Source organism: Tamandua tetradactyla, chromosome 14 (assembly GCF_023851605.1).
Source record: "Tamandua tetradactyla isolate mTamTet1 chromosome 14, mTamTet1.pri, whole genome shotgun sequence".
NCBI lineage: Eukaryota > Metazoa > Chordata > Mammalia > Pilosa > Myrmecophagidae > Tamandua > Tamandua tetradactyla.
Window position 1 is genome coordinate 14,301,535 of NC_135340.1, and position 6,000 is coordinate 14,307,534.

Consider the following 6,000-nt stretch of genomic DNA (forward strand, 5'->3'; position numbering starts at 1 on the left):
GGCTGCTCTGCTTGGACCATATGATCCAGCAGATTCAAAGGTGCTGGAAGTGTCAGTGGCAAATATGATGTTGTCTGGAGCCTTTGGCAGGCCCCTTTAGGGGAATCACAACACAGACCCTTAGGATTTTGGAGTAAAGCCTTACCATCCTGTGCAGATAACTACTCTTCTTTTGAGAAACAGCTTTTAGCCTGTTACTGGACCTTAGTAGAGACTGAACGCTTAAACATGGGCCACCAAGTTACCATGAGACCTTGCTTACCATCATGAGCTGTGTGTTGTCTGACACTCCAAGCCATAAAGTTGGGCATGCACAGCAGCACTCCATCATAAAATGGAAATGGTATATTAGAGATAGGGTAAAAGTTATCCTCTTTTCTCAGTCACTCCTTCCATTGCCCAATGGACTTATGAACAAAGTAGGCATGGCAATAGGGATGGAGGTTATGCATGGGCTCTGCAGCATGGACTTCCACTCACCAGGGCTGACCTGGCTAGAGCCATTGCTGAGTACCAAATCTGCCAGCAGCAGAGACCCACCACTCAGTCCCTGATATGACACCATTCCCCAAGGTGATCAGCCTGCTACATGGTGGCAGGTTGATTGCATTGGAATATTTTCTTCATGGAAGGGGCTTGATTTGTTCTAACTGGAATCTAATGGATATGGGTTTGCCTTCCCTGCATGCAATGCTCCTGCAAAAACTATCATTTGTGGATTTACAGAATGCTTTATCCACTGTCATGGTATTCCCCACAGCATTGCTTCTGATCAAGGAATGCACTTCACAGAAAATGAAGTGTGGATGGGCACATGCTCATGGAATTCTCTGATCTTACCATGTTCCCCATCATCCAGAGGCAGCTGGGTTGATAGAATGGTGGAATGGCCTTTTGAAGATCCAATTATAGTGCCAACCAGGTGGTAATACTTTGCAGGGCTGGGACAATGTTCTCCAGGAAGTTATGTATGCTCTGAATCAGCATCCACTCTGTGGTGCTTTTTCTCCCATAGACAGGATTCACGGGTCCAGGAATTAAGGGGTGGAAATGGGAGTGGCACCATTCACTATCACCCCTAGTGATCCACTAGGAGAAGTTTTGCTTCTTTTCCCTGAAACCTTAAGCTTTGCTGGTCTCTGTAGTTCCAAAAGGAGGAGTGCTCCTACCTGGAGGCACAACACGATTCCATTGAACTGGAAGTTAAGACTGCCACCTGGCCACGGTGGGCCTCTCATTCCACTGAATCAACGGCATGAAAGGGGCTTACTGTTTTGTCTGGGGTGATTGATCATAACCATCAAGGGGAAAACAGGACTGGACTGCACAATGGAGGAAAAGAACAATTTTCTTGTAATACAGAACATCCCCTAGGGCATCTCTTAGTGCTACCATGCCCTATGATTAAAGTCAGTGAAAAACTGCAATAACCCAATCCAAGCAGGACAATCAAAGGCCCAGAAACTTCAGGAATGTAGGTTTGAGTCGCCCCACCTGAAAACCATGGCTAGCAGAAGTGCTTGCTGAGGGTAAAGGGAACATGGATGTGCAGTAGAAGAAGGTAGCGATAAATAGGAACTATGACCACGTGACCAGTTACAGAAACGAGGACTGCGATTGTATGACTGTTTCCTCCTTGCTTTGTTATGAGTATATTTGCATTTGCTCATAAGCACATATCATGTTGTCCTCTTATCCTGTGACATAAGTTGCATTGTTCATGTTATAATTTTTAAGTCATAGGATATGAAGTTTAAGAATGAATGTTACCTAAGGACTTGCACCCTTTTCTGGATGCAGTACATTTCCAGTTGTACACAGGACAGTTGAGTATTGTTAGGCCAAACATATGTCTATTATTGTGCTCTATTTGGAAATTATGCCTGTTTCAAGGTGATGTATATAGCTGCCAAATTAACAAGGGGTGGACGATGCTTAGGTTCTGGTGTCAACTTGGCCAAGTGGTGATGCCCCATTGCCTGGTCAGGCAAGCACTGACCTGACCATTGTTGCAATGATATGTCCTGGCTGGTTGGTAAATCAGAAGTCTGGTGTATTAAATCATCAGTCAGTTGATTGCATTTGTGGCTGATTACATCCGCCATTGACTAAAGCATGTCTCCAACCATAGAGAGAATCCAATCAGTCCCAGACTTTAAAGGGGGCACCCTCATATGGGATAATCCAATCAGTTGAAGACTTTGAAGGAAAAAAATGATTCTTTCACTGCTTCTTCAGCCAGCAAGACCTTCCTGAGGAGTTCATCCAGATCATTCATCAAAGCTGCCAGCTTCACAGGCTGCCATATGGATTTCAGACTCCTATTCACAGTTGGTGGGACATCTTTATAAATCTCATATTTACAGTTATCTCCTGTTGTTTCTGTTTCTCTAATACAGCGGTATAATAAAGACATCATAAGAATGTTGTATTTTTGACATGACTTTTCTGTAAACCTACAATTTCTCTAATTAAAAAAATACAGTATTGTTTAAAAACACAACATGTTGGGTGGTGCAACAGTGGCTCAGTGGCAGAATTCTTGCCTGTCATGCTGGAGACCCGGGTTCAATTCCCAGTGCCTGCCCATGCAAAACAAATAAACAAACAAACAAAAATACACAAAATACTAAGTGAAATAAACCCAACACAGAGTACTACATATTGTATGATTCCATGTATGTAAAATACAAATACAAGTTAATTTATAGAGGCAGAATTAGATTATTGGTTATATAGGGCTAAGAAAGGATAGAGTGATTGAGTGGTGACTGTTAAGGAATATGGGGTTTTTCTTTTCAGAGTAACAAAATATTCTAAATTTATTGGGTTAATGAGTGCACAACTCTATGATTATATTAAAAGCCATTGATGGTACACGTTGGATGGATTATATGGTATGTGAATATATTTCAATAAAACTGTTTTTAACATTTTTGAAAAAGAGCTTATAGCATAAGATTTCCAGCGGAAATGAACAGACAAATTTTTTATTATTTATTTTATGTTTACATCTTTCAAAGATGTATAAAATAAAAATACCTCTGCATCTGATATTTTTTCCTTATTTTTTCTCTCTCTCCCTCTTCTTCCAGATTTCCCTGACATAAAACTAAATGCTGCTTGGACCCTGATACTGAGTGTGGTAGTTTGGAGTGGTTACGTACCTCAGAAAAGGCCATGTTTTTTTTTTCAAGGGGCCATGTTCCTTTAATCCATTCTTGTGAGTGCAGATTTATTGTGGGTGGGAGTTTTGGGATAGGTTATTTCAATTGAGAGATGACTCAGCTATTTAAAGTGGGTTTTAATCCTTTACTAGAGTCCTTTATGAGAGGGTGAGAGAGGAAAGCCTTCAGTGAAGCAATCGAAACGCTAAAGAGCCACTGATACCAGAATCCTAGAAAGATGGATTAGCAGACATTGCCATATGCCTTCCCATGTGACAGAGGAACACCAGATGCCAGCAGCTTTTCCTCAGAGAAGTCATCTTCCGCTTGAGGTCTTAATTTGGACATTTTCATGGCCTTAGAATTGTAATTCATAAACTAATAAATCCCCATTGAAAAAACCAACCCTCTTCTGGTATACTACATTCCAGCAGCTTCAGCAAACCAAGACACAGAGTTATGGTAAATTATTGAACATGGGGTGAAAATGCATGCCAATGGTATATCATTTGGCATCACAATATAGATTTCATTATATTATTAATTTCTTGGTATGTTTTCATTTAATTATATGTGTGGCAGCTTTGAAACATTCAAAATTCTTTGATACTGCTTCCATTTAGGTGTGGGGTCCCTATGTCCCCTTTCCTTGAATCTGGGCTGACCTTAACAACTCACTAATAACCAACAGAATGCAGGAGAGTTGCATGAATTGCAAGAGCAGATCAGAAAGCCCTTGTGGCTTCCTTCTACCTGATACTCTTGGGACACTCACTATATGGAAATCAGCTGTCAAGTAAGAGGTCCAACTACCTGAGACCATGTGCTGGTTTAAAAATATTATGTACCGCAGAAAAGCCATGTTTTAATTCTGATTAAATCTTGTGGGGGCAACTGTTTCTTTTAATCCTGATTCAATATCGTAGGTTGGAAATTTTTTATTAGATTATCTCCACAAAGATGTGGCATGCCCAATTGTGGGTGTGCACTTTGATTAGTTGGAGATGTGACTTCACCCATTCCAGGTGGGTCTTGATTTAGTTTAGTAGAACCCTTTAAAAGAGGAAACATTTTGGAGAGAGACAGAAACCTCAGGGCAGGCAGAGAGCAGATGTAGATGCTTGGAGGATAGTTGCTTCAGAGAACAGAGACACAGATGTCTGGAGATGCTTGGAGGCCAGCACGTCACCATGAGATGTTAAGTAAGCTGGAACTTAGAGAGGCCAAGGGAAGCCAATAGATGAAAATCAGCCCCAGAGAAGCAAAGTGAGGAACCTCAACAGGAACAGAGGCTGCAAGCACAGAGCCCAAGAGCAAAGGACCAATACGGGACCAGCATTGCTTCCCAGGTGACAGAGATGTGCCAGATCCATCAGCCTTTCTTTAGTGACGGTAACCTCTTGTTGGTGCCTTAATTTGGACACTTTCACTTCCTTAGGAATGTAAAATTGTAATGCATTAAATTCCCCCCCATTTAAAGCCATTCCAGTTCTGTTTTATCACATTCCAGCAGCTTGTAAACTAACACAGACCATAATCCTGGAGACAACATGTGTATGTGCTCCAAACAATAGCCCCAGCTTTTAGCTTTTATCAACTGTCAGCCATGGAACGAGCTATCTTGGATATCCGGCCCAGTCAATAGTAACCACCTCCAACATCTGATTGTAATCACAAGAGACATAGCCAAGCCTTCCCCAAATTTCCAACTCACTACATTGTGAGCAAAATAAAATGTTTGTTGTTTGACATCACTGCATTTTTGGATAATTTGTTATTCAGAAACATTGGATATGTCTGCAATTAAAATAAGCTACCTTTAGGATGTAGTGTCTGGACAATGGTCTCTAGATTAAACATGCAGAGTCTTTAACAGCAGGATAAACTAATTGTATAACATGCTTGTACATTCATCTTCTGCTGCTAAGAAAATAAAATCATAGAAAAACGCCAATGATAATTAGCACTATTAGACTCTATATGTATAATTGTGGCTGGCAATTTTATCTTTCTCTCTACTTTTTTTCCCCACTTTCATTTCTCCATTTCCATTTTTTTCCTTTTCCTTTTTGCCAAAACATTTGGGAAAATACAGAACATTTAATACGACAGAAAATGTCCTATTCATATTTGAAGATCTTGATCTAGAAGCAGGAAATGAAACACACAAAAAAACTGAAGTGTGCTGGAAGCTCAGGTTTGCAGATGCTTGGGGCATTGGGACCATTCTCTAACTATATTCTAACTCCAGCAAGGAAAACTGAACATCAATGGAATCCTGAAGAGGAGAGGCCAAGAGAGACGACCATGCGCATCGCCAGGTGACAAATGAACCCAGGACCGAGGATTGCCTGCAGCCAGCCCCAGAATGCCAGTCTTTGGGAAGAAAGTATCACCATTATGATGCTTTGATTTGAACTGTTTCCTAACCTCAAAACTATGTGCCATAAAGTTCCCCTTGTTTAAGCCAACATGTTGCATGGTATTTGACTGAGCAACCTAGGAAAACTAAAACAATTAGCTACCACTTAATCTTACTAACAATGAGAACAAAGTAATAACTGATACATGGATTTTGAAAGTTATTATGAGATACTGAGAAATAATTACTATAACTCTTATAGAAACATTTTTCTTAAATTTATATTAAAATTTATTTTTATATCTCTACACATATATGAACTGATGGCAAGAGCAAGCTTGATCTCGTTCTTAATGGCAAGAACAAGGTATTCTGGGGAACAGGGGAATTTTGATGTGATGGTTAAGTTCATGTGTCAGTTGGATTTAAAGTTTCCTGCAAATAACCACAAAGGGCAAAATTCACATTACA